The 15,501-nt window shown below is 39.4% G+C and overlaps 1 long non-coding RNA gene across 1 annotated transcript; it reads left to right on the top strand.

The window, feature by feature from the left end:
* The first annotated feature begins 126 nt into the window (after positions 1 to 126).
* Positions 127 to 969, top strand: LOC121987533. Its single transcript, XR_006113645.1, has 2 exons — positions 127 to 605; positions 693 to 969. It is a non-coding gene; the product is annotated as an uncharacterized LOC121987533 (long non-coding RNA).
* Positions 970 to 15,501: the final 14,532 nt, after the last annotated feature.

Here is a 15,501-nt window from a genome sequence, read left to right as displayed (position 1 = left end):
AGGATTAGAATTAATCTACCACATCGTCGTGCATGCACAGGTGCTGGACATGTGGCTTAAGGGCCTTTACCCAATAATTGCCTCCTCTCACGGGTGTTTCTCTGTCCAACAGGCCTTAGTTACAATATCAGATGGGATCAAATCCAGCATAGGTGGGCCCAATTTTAGTAGTCTTGACTCTTGATCTTTGACATCCATCCTGTTTCAGATATTCTCTTCCCTGACGATGAAGACTGAGCTCCACTATTCACCTTCTTTGGTCTCTCACAACCTTGAGGAAGCCAACTTGTGGCTCAAATATCATCTCCGCTGATCTGCTGTACTTTCCTAATCGAGTAAATTTGCTTTCTCATGAGCTTGATTTACTGGCCCTCGCAATAATATACTGCTGGTAGTATTATGTATATCAAATATTTTACTGATGTTTCTGAACTAGTGAAGATTAGCCGTTCCAAGTTCTGAGTTTATCCACTCAAATTGTTTTGGATTTAAACCATGGTAACTCTGGATAAGAGATGGTTTGTACTTTTATGAATGTCAAATAGTCCTTGAAGGCATTATATCCACAAAGCCAGAGATACATAAAGGGGACTAGGATGTTCAGTGTATGATTAAGTAATTAACTTTGGTTTTGGTCCTTGTTAGGAAAATAACTAATTGTCTAAGGTACTTTCATTGTCTTTTTTTTTTAGTTGGCATCAGGTATTCAACTTACGTTGACTAATCTTGGAGTGACCAGCCCAACTCCACGGAAGTTTCCCACCGGACACCAGGCCACAAGGGTAAATTAGGAAGCGCTCGCAGCGGGCGACCCATCAACCCAGCATTCTTAGGTTAACCACCAAGGAAAAATTCATCGTAGATGCTTGAGAAGGTGTCCTGCCGTTGCACCATTGCCTTGAGGCACTTTCATTGTCTTTAAACTTTACAAACGGGTGTTTTTTTGATTAATTTAACTTCAATTATTAATTTGATGTTCTTGATCCAAATTGTTTTGAAGTTACCAAAAGCCTCCCTGAAAATTGATATTTTTCTATCTCAATATGAACATGTTTTGCCGTGTCTCTGACACAATCGTATTTCTTTAAATTATTCTTGTTTTTGAGTCAATGCATAGTATAATTTCTGCTATTTAATATATATAATTCTGCACCATTTGGTACAGATATCTGACAGATCAGTTGCAAAGGGTTCAATATGTGAATGATGCTGACAAGGTAATTATTTGCCTGATTTGTTTTATACATCCAAGTTTCTCTTGTTAATGTTCATATGTAATGTTCTTAATGAAGGATTCTGTTATCGAAGTGTTGAGATCTATTGCTGAACTGATAACTTATGGTGATCAACATGATCCATCAATATTAGTGAGTTCTTACTTAGGTTGCTTCAGTCCCTTTTATCTATTGGTATTAAAGCTAGATCCTTGTTTGCCTATTAGGTTCTTCATGGAGAAGCAAATTTTGGGTGAATTTGCACGAATATTGCAGATTAGTAAGATGGCAAAGGTTGCAATTGATAGGATCGAGTAACACGATAGAGGGGGGGGGGGTGAATATCGCGTTATTTTAAAAACTATTCTTTTACTTTTTTAAATCAGAATCGTGCAGCGGAAAATAAGAAGGGAGACACAATCGTTTTACTTCGTTCGGAGCTTAGCTCGACTCCTACTCGAAGGCCCGCGGTCCTTGACCGCACCGATGGGCAAAGCACTAAAATCCTTCTTTCCGAAGTCCTCGGAAAGAAGTGAATCGTACAATGGAGCAAGATAGTAACACACTACTATCTTGTTTTAAAAGAAATTACAATGCAAGCTTTAATTAAAATATACCGATAACGAAATTGTAGATGGAGCTTAGATCGGCACTTTAGGATGCAGTAGCTTGCTGAGCTGATGAAGACGAGTTGTTCACAGAGCAGGAATTTTTGATCAGAAAATTACTCTTTACGCTTCTGGCTTCGAGCATGTTTTATAAGAATTTTGGACGTTCGGTCGACCGATCCCTCTGTTTGGTCGACCGAACCTGCTCCCTTCCATTCTGGCTGAAGTCCGAAGCTGGCTCGATCTTTTGCATTTACTGATCTTTAATGGTTCGGTCGATCGAACCCCTTTTTCGGTCGACCGAACAGTCAATTTCCCTGTTCGTCGAAATCTGCAGAAATCTTCATTAATGGTGCAATTAATTTTGATTGGATCGGTCGACCTATCCCTGACTTCGATCGACCTATCATCCCTTCTTTCCTTTGCTGCTGATCGGTGCTGATGAACTGGCTAGGCTGAGTCATCATGGTTCGGTCGACGGATCTTACGGTTCGGTCGACTGATAAAGCTTTGATCTGACTTGGACTCAATTTGATCTGAACTGATCTCTGGTCTGAGTTAAGCTGGTTCGGTCGACCGATCCTCCTGTTCGGTCGACCGATCAGGCCGAATATGCAAAACAGAGTTTAAACCATATTCCTACAAAACAAGTGTTAGCACAGTAATATAATGCATGAGTAATATAGACAGTAGAATTGTCTTGATCTCAACTTGGAAACCTTCCCGGTTTCTTCAGTTGGATCAGCGACCTAAGGTTGTTCCCTTCGGGAACCCGACCTCACTGTCGCTCCTCCAGTTTGTTTACCTCAACCCACCTGCCAAATTCTGATCTTCCAGATCTAGTTTGGACTTTTTACTTAGCTATGATTGGCTCCTCAGGACTTTCCTTCGATTTTCGGCCCTCCAGACCTCTCGATCATACCACCAAGCATTGGGTCTCCTTGACCTGCTTGGATTTGCACTTGAGTTCCACAATCTGCTAAGACTTTTCTGCCTAGCCTCCAGCTAGGGCTTTCCCGGTTGAGTAAACATCCTGCACACTTAGTCAACTTGTTAGACCATAACAAGACTTAACTTGAACCTTTGACAACATCAAAACTCAGGTTTGATTCTGGTGCAGCTTGCACCAACAATCTCCCCCTTTTTGATGTTTGGCAACCAAGGTTCAAAGTTAAGTTTAAAAATATGCAACAGGTAAATAAACAAGCATAAAAATATGCAACAAGTAAATAAGCAAGCAATTTAACTTTTAATTCACCCTTTGAATTAACTAACTCTCCCCCTGAATTCACTATCTCTCCCCCTTTGACACACATAAAAAATAGGGACAGAACCAAAAACCAAGTAAATGTTGAATATACTAATCAAAGAATAAACTAATATTTTGAAAAACATTACTAAAAATATACTAAGCCAAGAAATAATTTGAAAAATTCAAAAATTATATGTTGAAAAGAATTTTTAAGTAAATTAAAACATTTTTTATTTTTATTATTTTTTTAAAATTTTAACAACCTTTTAAAAGATTATATTTTGAAAAATATTCTAAGTCAAGAAATTTTTGAAAAATTCTAAAACTATATGATGAAAAGAAGAACATTTGAAGTAAATTAAAACATTTGAAATTCTATTTTTTGAAAAGAATAAAAGTTTAACAACATTTTTTTTTTAAAAGTTATATTTTGAACTTTGAAAAAAAATATACGAAGGTAAGAAATATTTTGAAAAATTCTATAATTATAAATAAAATTTTAAGTAAATTAAAACATTTGAAAGGTTATTTCTTTTGAAAATATTCCTTTAAAAATTTTTGTGAAGAGAATGAATTTCTGAAAAATAATATTTTGAAAAAATTTGATCAAAATAGTATAAGCCTAAAAATCTTGTTTTGAAGCTCCCCCTAAATTTGACAAATTCCTAAAGTCCAAGCATGGATATAGAAAAAACTAAGGAAAATTTGTCCTTATGATGAAATGTCCAACCCTTGTCCAAGGCTAGCTATCACAAGATAGTAGCAATTTGACTCAGGTTGGTCAATTTGAGCATTTATGTAACGACCCGGCCCTCTTGGCTCATTTGGCGACCTCTCATGTCGTCGACCGTCGGCCCTTATGTCGTCGGTCCATTTGGCGACCTCTAATGTCGTCGACCGACGACCCTTGGCCTGGATTCATATTGAGATGATCTCACTTGGTTACCAGGATTCATAAACTCTAATACTTAAGCCTAGAGGTTTAGAGTTCGAATCCTGGGGAGGCAAAAATCAATTGACCAGGAGTGGAAAGTCCTAGTGAGTAACGGCACGGCCAAGGGTCGTCGGTCGACGACATTAGAGGTCTCCAAACTCTAATACTTAAGCCTAGAGGTTTAGAGTTCGAATCCTGGGGGAGGCAAAAATCCACTAACCAGGGGTGGAAAGTCCTAGTGAGTAACGGCACGGCCAAGGGTCGTCGGTCGACGACATTAGAGGTCGCCAAATGGGCCGACGACATAAGGGCCGACGGTCGACGACATGAGAGGTCGCCAAATGGGCCGCCAAACGGGACAAGAGGGCCGGGTCGTTACAATAAAAAGGCGCCAAATGGGCCAAGTGAGATGCTCACTTGGTTACCAGGATTTATAAACTCTAATACTTAAGCCTGGAGGTTTAGAGTTCGAATCCTGGGGGAGGAAAAAATCCACTGCCAGGGGTGGAAAGTCCTAGTGAGTAACGGCACGACCAAAAGGTCGTCGGTCGACGACATGAGAGGTCGCCAAATGGGCCGACGACATAAGGGCCGTCAGTTGGGCCACCACAAGGGCCGCCCAAGAGGCCAAAGGGCCGGGTCGTTACAATTTATAACTAGCAAGGTTTTACTTACTAGTCAACTCAAATTGATCAATGTTTGTTATTTAAAGCCCAGATTTATAGCGATGCACTGACATAAGCATCTGAAATCTAGGGCTAGGACCTAAACATCTCACCCATTCTAAGTTATCAAATAAGGGATTGTGAGATGCTGGCTCCTAGAACTATAGGATCATGCAATTCTACGGTAAGACCTAGGCTATTCCAGAAAGTGAAAAATAATTTCAAAGAATTTTGAAAAAATTTGAAACGGGGATTTTTACAAAAATACATTTGAAAAAATAAACTAAGTAGTAATTTTTTTTAAAAAAAAATCAAAGAACCTATTCTACAAAACATAACCCTAATTGTCTTCTTAGATTACTAAATTCTGCTTCAGGTAAAGGTTTAGTAAAAATGTCTGCCAAGTTAGATTTGGATTCAATATAATTAAGTTCAATATTCCCTTTAGACACATGATCTCTAATGAAGTGATGCTTAACCTCTATATGTTTAGTTCTAGAGTGATGTACTGGATTTTTAGTAAGATTTATAAAACTTATATTATCAATGTAGGTTTTTACATTTTTATAATCTAGATTAAAATCTCTTAATGTATGAGTCATCCACAACAAATGAGCGACACATTCACCCATTGCTATGTATTCGGCTTCAGTGGTAGATAAGACAACACATTGTTGCTTACGGCTAAACCAACTGACTAAAGATGAACCCAATAGTTGACAACCTCCACTTGTACTCTTCCTATCTAACTTACACCCAGCATAATCCGAATCCGAATATCCGACTAAGTCAAAACTGTTGGTGCAACCTTAGGTCAAGGTTGACCTGGTTGACCCGACTCGAGTTGTATTTTGATGTTTGACAAGAACAAAAGAGTTGTATTTTGATGGGAGATTGTGGGTGCAACCTTTGGTCAAAGTTGACCTGGTTGACCCAAGGTGAGTTGACCTGACTCGGAAAAGTCCAAGCAGGGGGTTTGGCACGGGAAAAGTCCAAGCGGGGAACTTGGCACGGGAAAAAGTCCAAGTATGGAGACTTGGCACGGAGAAGTCCAAGTATGGGAACTTGGCAAGTGGAAGTCGGAGAGGGCTCGGTAGCTCGTTCTCCGAACTGTGGTCAGAGAGGGCTTGGGAGCTCGTTCTCTGGACCGGATAGAAGTCGGAGAGGGCTCGGTAGCTCGTTCTCCGAACTGTGGTCAGAGAGGGCTCGGTAGCTCATTCTCTGGACCGGATGTGGAAAAGTCCCGGTGAGTGAAGCCAGGCAGTTGGGAAGTCCTGGTGAGTGAAGTCAGGCAGTTGGGAAGTCCTGGTGAGTGAAGCCGGGCAGATTGGAAATCCTGGTGAGTGAAGCCAGGTGAAAACCCTAGTAAATGAAGCTTGGTGAAAGTCCTGGTGAGTGAAGCCGGGCAAGGGAAAATCCAGATGGATCAAGGGAGATCGGACATCTGGTGTTGAGAAGGTCAAGTAGGTCAAGGGAGTGATCGGATACTTGACACGAAGAGAAAAGTCCAAGTGGGTCAAAGGGATTGACCGGACACTTGGTGGGGAGTCTTAGCAGGTCAAGGGAGTGACCGGATGCTAAGCATGATGTACCAACAGGTCAAGGTTGACCGGATGTTGGTTTGGAAGGCTTGGGACTTGGTTTGGGCGAAAACCAAGCTCTGGATCGATCCAGTGATACACTGGGTATCTGGATCGGTCTGGTGACCGATCAGTAACCACACAGTGAGCTTCTGTGTGTTATCTGATCGGACTGGAGACCGATCAGTGATCGATCAGTAGCATTCAGTGAAGTTCCTGATCGGTCTGCAGACCGATCAGGAAACGATCAGAAGGAGACGATCAGAAGGAGGGAAAGGCCCTGATCGGTCATGGGACCGATCAGGGAAGGACATGATCGGTCATGGGACCGATCAGGGAAGGACCTGATCGGTCACCATGACCGATCAGGGAAGGGCCTGATCGGTCTTGTGACCGATCAGGACCCTTGTGGACCGATCAGGATGAAGCCTGATCGGTCCACATCCTAGCCGTTGCGTAGCAACGGCTAGTTTCTGTTGTGTCTTCTTCGCAGGTTATAAAAGGGGTTGAGGAGCTACTGTTCCTTCTTCTTCTTCTTCTTGCTGCTGCGAGTTCTTCTGCGAGCTTTGCTGAGCTCTCCATTGCTGAAGCTTCGTGTGAGCTTCCGTCGGCTGGGTGATCAGCTGCTGCTGTGAGGTTCCTGAAGTTGCTGCTTCGGATTCCAGTCGACAAGAACAGTAGGCAAGCTTTGTTTTGTACATTCATATTGTCTTCTGTTTTGTGCTGTATTTTTGTACATCTTTCTTGCTGTTGCAAGAAGTTTCTGTGGCGAGGTTTCTCCACCCAGAAGGAGTGTTCTTATTAGCCGGTTTTCCGGGGACTCATCCACCGACGGATTGGTAGGCTTCGTCCACCTTACGGACACGCCGAGGAGTAGGAGTTTCATCTCCGAACCTCGTTACATCATCGCGTTGAGGTTTGCTCTTCCTTATTTTCGTTTCTATTGTTTTATTTTCCGCTGCGCTAACCTGATCTGTAGAAAGAAACGAACGATTTGGGTCGGCTATTCACACCCCCCCTCTCTAGCCGCGATCATCGGTCCTAACAAGTGGTATCAGAGCGAGGCCGCTCTTCGCCGGATTAACACCCGAGGGAGCACAAGCTAGAGATGGATCAACTCGGAGAGGACATCACGATTCCACCCTTCTACGATCGCGACGACTTCGCGTTTTGGAAGGTAAGAATGAAATATTTTCTTATGACTAATCTTGAGAATTGGAGGTGTGTGCAAGTAGGTTTCACTCCTCCGGAGGATGAAGAAGGAAAACCTCTCAAGAAGAAGGGGTGGACGAAGGAGCAAATCCACCAATCAACCATCAACGATGAGGTAACGAAAATCATTGAATTTTCTTTACCTAATGATGTTTTGTGTAGGATAGGTGGATATAACGATGCCAAGGAGTTGTGGAATAACTTGGCAAAGCTCCATGAGGAGAACTCCATTTCAAGTCATGAAGAGGAGTCAAGTGAGCCAAGTAGCTCACATCATGGAGAAGAGGAATTAGAAGTTGAGGGCTACTCAACATCTAAGGAAGAAGAGGAGGAGAGTTCTTCTTCAAGAATGGAGCAAGAGGAAGAAGCTTCTACCTCCGGAAGGGATGAAGGAGAGAGCGTTCATCCATCCTCAACTCTAGGTAACTCAAGCCATTTAGTTTCTAGCAAATTACACATAATGTGCTTTGAGTGTAGGGAATTTGGACATTACAAGAGTAAATGTCCAAAGAGGGTTAGAAAGACTCCACCGGCGCCAAAGATCAAGGAAGCCGGAGTCCCAACACGCAAGGGCAAGGAGCACGTGGTGTGAAGCGAAGGGGACATTATCGGAGCCAATGTCCGAAGGGGAGGCAATCTCACAAGGACAAGAGATCGAGCACATGTATAGGGGGAGCTAGGGCAAACCCTAAGGTAATCTCTAAGGCACATTCTTGCAATACTAGTAGGATGCATGCTAGTAGCCTTATTGCTATTGTCAAGAATGATAAGCATGTTAATTATAGAAATCGATACACATGCTTAGGAGCCAAACATGTTAACCTAGATAAGGATAACTCTAGAAATGTCAACCCTAGGATTAACTCATCTAAGGTTAAGGGAAACCTAGGTAGGAATCCCAAAACTACTCGACATATGCCTAGGAGTACCTCAAGGAACAATGACAAACTAAAACTTGAGGTATTAGAGAAGGAGAATCAAGTCTTGAGGTCAAGACTTGATACTTTGGAAAAGGCTCTTAAGAACTTGGAGAAGTCATATCTAGGGTTTAAGGGTCAAAAACCAATGTCCAAGGACAAGAAAGGTTTGGGTCACAAACCTAAGTCCCAAATGGTCAAGCCCACTTATCACAATGTTCCATTCGATTATGGAACAAAATCTAGGGCTAGGAAGACCATCACCAAGGTCACAAGGGGAGTCATCCCTAGAGTTGATCTTGATGAGTCCCAAATGACCAAGGCTTCAAAGCCTAGGAGGGTCATTAGAAGGGTGGCTAGGGAAGTCATCCCTAGTGAATATTTAGTGAACCCAATGAGCTCCAATAGGTATTGGGTTCCTAGGAGCGTGATCTCATCACGCTAGATGAGTTAGGGTGTGCCAACCTTACTTGAATAGGTAGTTAACCTAATCATGGCAAAAGGTGGCACCTTAGGAATTTTCAAGGTCTAATCAAGCCTTGAAAATGAAAGTGAAAATTATTCCTAAGATAATTAGGATGTGCCAACCACATTTGAGGAATTTTCTAGAGTCAATATAGTTGGCACATAGTGACCTAAAAGTCTTGAGGATATGATTTTAGGTCTATTACACTTAGGAATATAGAATTTATGGCAAAATGATCAAAATTATCAAAAATGGCAACTAAGGCTAGAATTATGTATTTTCTATACCTTTATGTGCCACTTGCCATATATTGTTTGCCATATGCCATGTCATGACATCATATTTAATTTATGATCATTTGAAATGTCATGATAATGCTTAGGTTATTTATATGTCATGCTTTATTTAAGTTTTATACTTTATGCCATGACATCATGACATTGGCACATGTTATTATGTATGATATCATTTTATGCCATGTCATCATTTCTTGCATTTATAATCAATAAAATTGATTTTAGGGTTAAAAACACAATTTGATATGGAGATCAAATTGATGTTTAGAAAATGCATGAGACCTTAGTCTAAGATAACCTAAACCCATATCTCACATCAAAATTGACTTGGATGTGTTTGATACACTTTAGATGTGTGTGAGATATTAGGATTGTGAGTTAGGATCAAGGTGCATAGTTCTTGTACCTAGATGAGCCTAATTCTAATTGGGGATCATAGGGAAAGCTTATGTACAAGTCATGTACATTTAGCCCAAAGATTGTGGTCCTAAATTAAATGGTTTAAAATCATTTCAAAATTGATTTGAAAAACCTTGATGAAGCTTTTCTAGTGATAGCATTCATCATTGAGCAAGTTGATACAAAGTTGAGTTAAACTTGAACTATCTCAAAGTTTTTCGAACTTTGTATCAAGTTTTAAAAATGGAAGTTATTTTCATAGAAAACTATTTTTCCATGATAGTATATGTTATGAGGAATGTATCCTCAAAATTTCACAATTTTTGAAATTTTCTGTGATTTTCTAGAGGTTTCTGAATTTCGGGAGAAGAAAAATTCAGAAATCAGAATCAGAGGTTGTGGACCGATCAGGAGGTTCCCTGATCGCTCCAGGTCTGTGTGGATCGGTCACTGTGACCGATCCAGGGAAGGTCTGATCGGTCAGGTCACCGATCAGCGCGTGCCAACTTGCTGATTTTCGACTGTTTTGTCTGAAACTTCAGCTGGGAGTTGGTGTTTTGGATTTCTAAAGGTTTGAAACTCTCCAAGACATTGTTGGTGCAATGGTCAAGGGGGAGTTGACCTTTAGGGGGAGTTTTACCTATTAGTCAAGGAGGAGTTGACTTTTAGGGGGAGTTTTTACTCGTTGAAATTTTTGAGGATGAGTGATATGGGATTATCACTGAGTTGATTGTTGAATTTAGTATCAAGGGGGAAATTAAGGGTTTCAATGAAAGGTATGGGACTTTCATTAGGAAGAAACTCTTGACCTTGATTCACTCCTTTTGATGTGTGTCAAAAAGGGGAAGAATTTCTAGAGAATGTTCAAGGAAGAACATTGGAGTTAGTGGGAGAGTTTGTTGATCACGACGAGTGAAGTTGTGAACAACGATAACTTACTCTTCAGGGGGAGAGTTTGTTGATGTGTGCCAATAGGGGGAGAATGAAGGGTTTAAGTTAGGCCTTCATTATCTAAGAAGGAGGTTGCCTTCTTAGAAGGAGAATGTAAGGTTGTAACGTATGTTTCATTACCTAGTGGCATGAGGAAAGTTGAGGCTATTGGATTAGCCTAACTTAAAGGTATTGTCAAACATAAAAAAGGGGGAGATTGTTGGTGCAACCTTAGGTCAAGGTTGACCTGGTTGACCCGACTCGAGTTGACCTGACTCGAGTTGTATTTTGATGTTTGACAAGAACAAAAGAGTTGTATTTTGATGGGAGATTGTGGGTGCAACCTTTGGTCAAAGTTGACCTGGTTGACCCAAGGTGAGTTGACCTGACTCGGAAAAGTCCAAGCAGGGGGTTTGGCACGGGAAAAGTCCAAGCGGGGAGCTTGGCACGGGAAAAAGTCCAAGTATGGAGACTTGGCACGGAGAAGTCCAAGTATGGGAACTTGGCAAGTGGAAGTCGGAGAGGGCTCGGTAGCTCGTTCTCCGAACTGTGGTCAGAGAGGGCTCGGGAGCTCGTTCTCTGGACCGGATAGAAGTCGGAGAGGGCTCGGTAGCTCGTTCTCCGAACTGTGGTCAGAGAGGGCTCGGTAGCTCGTTCTCTGGACCGGATGTGGAAAAGTCCTGGTGAGTGAAGCCAGGCAGTTGGGAAGTCCTGGTGAGTGAAGCCAGGCAGTTGGGAAGTCCTGGTGAGTGAAGCCGGGCAGATTGGAAATCCTGGTGAGTGAAGCCAGGTGAAAACCCTAGTAAATGAAGCTTGGTGAAAGTCCTGTTGAGTGAAGCCGGGCAAGGGAAAATCCAGATGGATCAAGGGAGATCGGACATCTGGTGTTGAGAAGGTCAAGTAGGTCAAGGGAGTGATCGGATACTTGACACGAAGAGAAAAGTCCAAGTGGGTCAAAGGGATTGACCGGACACTTGGTGGGGAGTCTTAGCAGGTCAAGGGAGTGACCGGATGCTAAGCATGATGTATCAACAGGTCAAGGTTGACCGGATGTTGGTTTGGAAGGCTTGGGACTTGGTTTGGGCGAAAACCAAGCTCTGGATCGATCCAGTGATACACTGGGTATCTGGATCGGTCTGGTGACCGATCAGTAACCACACAGTGAGCTTCTGTGTGTTATCTGATCGGACTGAAGACCGATCAGTGATCGATCAGTAGCATTCAGTGAAGTTCCTGATCGGTCTGCAGACCGATCAGGAAACGATCAGAAGGAGACGATCAGAAGGAGGGAAATGCCCTGATCGGTTATGGGACCGATCAGGGAAGGACCTGATCGGTCACCATGACCGATCAGGGAAGGGCCTGATCGGTCTTGTGACCGATCAGGACCCTTGTGGACCGATCAGGATGAAGCCTGATCGGTCCACATCCTAGCCGTTGCGTAGCAACGGCTAGTTTCTGTTGTGTCTTCTTCGCAGGTTATAAAAGGGGTTGAGGAGCTACTGTTCTTCTTCTTCTTCTTGTTGCTGCGAGTTCTTCTGCGAGCTTTGCTGAGCTCTCCATTGCTGAAGCTTCGTGTGAGCTTCCGTCGGCTGGGTGATCGGCTGCTGCTGTGAGGTTCCTGAAGTTGCTGCTTCGGATTCCAGTCGACAAGAACAGTAGGCAAGCTTTGTTTTGTACATTCATATTGTCTTCTGTTTTGTGCTGTATTTTTGTACATCTTTCTTGCTGTTGCAAGAAGTTTCTGTGGCGAGGTTTCTCCACCCAGAAGGAGTGTTCTTATTAGCCGGTTTTCCGGGGACTCATCCACCGACGAATTGGTAGGCTTCGTCCACCTTACGGACACGCCGAGGAGTAGGAGTTTCATCTCCGAACCTCGTTACATCATCGCGTTGAGGTTTGCTCTTCCTTATTTTCGTTTCTATTGTTTTATTTTCCGCTGCGCTAACCTGATCTGTAGAAAGAAACGAACGATTTGGGTCGGCTATTCACACCCCCCCTCTCTAGCCGCGATCATCGGTCCTAACAAAAACGTGAGGTTCTTGGGTACCAAATTCCTACATTAATAGTGCCTTTTAAATATTTGATAATTCTTTTAACCAGTGAAAGATGGGATTCTTTTGCACAAGTTTGATATCGGGCACACATACTAACTGCAAATAAAATGTCAGGTCGGCTTGCAGTTAAATAAAGTAAACTCCCTATCATGCTTCTGTAATATTTTAAGTCAATAGGTATACCATTTTCATCATTATCAAGGGTTAGGTTACTTGCCATTGGTGTTTTAAGCCCTTTACAGTTTTCCATACCAAATTTTTTAAGAAGTTCTTTTGTATACTTAGTTTGATGTACATAATTACCATCTTTTGTTTGTTTAATTTGGAGACCTAAAAAATAATTTAATTCACCAACTAAACTCATTTCAAATTCATTTTCCATTAAGGTTACAAATTCTTTTAAAAATTTTGAATTGGTTGAACCAAATACAATATCGTCTACATAAACTTGGGCTATAAAAATGTCAGAGTTAAAGGTTTTAATAAAAAGTGTAGGATCAATTTGACCTTCTTTAAAACCCTTGGATTTTAGAAAACTAGATAGACGTTCATACCAAGCCCTAGGTACTTATTTTAATCCATATAAAGCTTTTTTAAGTTTAAAGACATAGGTTGGATTTTCTAGATCTTCAAAATCGGGTGGTTGACTAACGTAGACTTCCTCCTTAATAACGCCATTTAGAAAAGCGGATTTAACATCCATTTGGTACAACTTGAACCCTTTAAATGCAGCATAGGCTAGCAACATTCTAATTGATTCAAGTCTAGCTACCGGGGCATAAGTCTCGTCGTAATCTAGTCCTTTGACTTGACTAAACCCTTTCGCTACTAAACGAGCTTTATTTCTTAAAATATTACCTTCATCATCTAATTTGTTTCTAAACACCCATTTAGTATCAATTACCGTTTTATTTATTGGTGGAGGTACTAAGTCCCAAACCTAATTTCGTTCAAATTGGTTTAATTCTTCTTGCATTGCAATTACCCAGTCAGGTTCTATTAATGCATCATTTATATTTTTAGGTTCAATTTTAGATATTAATGCTATTTGACTTAGATTTCTAAAAGCAGATCTTGTTTGAACCCTTAATTCAGGATTTCCTATGATTTGATTGACTGGATGGTGAGGGTTAGATTTTAATAATTTTGAATTTTCAGATTCTTTAAGGTTGGGTAATTATTCATCGTCTTCTTGATTACCATTTGAATGAGGTTGAGTAGTAGAACCGTTATCAATTTCATTAAATGTTACATTTGTCGTTTCCTTAATTTTCAAAGTAGATTTATTATAAACTCTATAGGCCCAACTTGTAGATGAATACCCTAGAAAAATTCCTAGGTTAGTTTTTGAAGTGAATTTGCCTAAGTGATCTTTAAGATTTAAAATATGTACATTACAACCAAACACTTTAAAATATTTTAGATTAGGAATTTTGTTGAAATAAATTTCATAGGATGTTTTATTTTGATCTTTATTAATTATGATTTGATTTTGAACATAACAAGCTGTGTTAACAGCTTCAGCCCAAAAGTATTTTGGTGTATTGTATTCATTTAACATGGTTCGGGCAGCTTCTTGTAAGGTTCTATTCTTACGTTCTACTAAGCCATTTTGTTGTGGTGTTTTAGGGCATGAAAACTCATGGTGATAACCATTTTCTAAACAAAAATTATTAAAATTATGATTTCTGAATTCTCCTTCATTATCACTTCTTATCTTTTTTATTTTAATATCTCTATCATTTTCTACTTTTTTACAAAAATGCTTGAATATTTCAAAGGTGTCATTTTTATTAGATAAAAATTTTACCCAAGTATATCTAGAGTAGTCATCAATGATTACTAAGCAATATAGATTTCCATTAAAAGATTTTATTCCATGAGAATCAAATAAATCCAAATGTATTAGTTCAAGTATTTTATTTGTTCTATTTTGATTTGTAAGTCTATGAGTTGATTTAATTTGTTTACCTTGTTGACACGAATTACAAAATTTATTTAAAGGATTTCCTAATTTTGGCAAACCTTTAACTAAACCATTTTTGCTTAATTTTAATAAATTTTTAAGGTGAGTATGAGCTAATCTCTTATGCCATAACCAAGTTTCATCATTATTTGCTAGAAGACATGTAGATATTGTTTTAGGTAGATGAATGAAGTATATATTTTTATCTCTAAAACCTTTCAGTAAAACATTAGTTGAGTCATTGTAACTTATTAAGCATTTAGAAGACAAAAATTGAACCTTAAAACCGGAATCACAAAGTTGACTTATACTAAGTAAATTATAATTAAAATGTTCAACAAGTAACACCTTTTTAATTGAAATGTTTGACTGTGATCACCTGTACCGATTACCTTTAACTTGCCATTGTTTCCAAAGGCAACGGACGCTAAATTTTTGAATTCAATGTTGGTAAATTTGTGTTGATCCCCAGTCATGTGTCTCGAACACCCGCTATCCAAGATCCATTTATCCAGAGCTTTGAAATCCTACAAAATGTAGGATGAGACCAAAGTGTGGTTAAAAGATTAAGTAAGTAGTTTTGAATTTTAGTTGATTTACATGAATTTAATATGTATTATTTATTATTCGAATCAAGTAAAGTGATTAAGTTTTAAGTAATTTTAAAAGTTTTAATTTTAATTAAGTTTTTAATAAGTTTAAAATAATTTTTTAATAAGTTTAAAATAATTTTTTTAAATAAGTTTAAAATAATTTTTAAGTTTAAAATAATTTTTTTAATAAGTTTAAAATAATTTTGAATAAAGTTTAAAATAATTTTGAATAAAGTTTTAAATAATTTTAATTAAGTTTAAAATAATTTTAATTAAGTTTAAAATAATTTTAATTAAGTTTAAAATAATTTTAATTAAGTTTAAAATAATTTTAAATAAAGTTTAAAATAATTTTAATTAAGTTTAAAATAATTTTGAATAAAGTTTAAAATAATTTTGAATAAAGTTTAAA

The sequence above is a fragment of the Zingiber officinale genome, chromosome 5B, assembly GCF_018446385.1.
Source record: "Zingiber officinale cultivar Zhangliang chromosome 5B, Zo_v1.1, whole genome shotgun sequence".
Taxonomy (NCBI): Eukaryota; Viridiplantae; Streptophyta; class Magnoliopsida; order Zingiberales; family Zingiberaceae; genus Zingiber; species Zingiber officinale.
The sequence above is the reverse complement of the archived record's forward strand: the minus strand, read 5'-3'. Positions and strand labels throughout refer to the sequence as shown.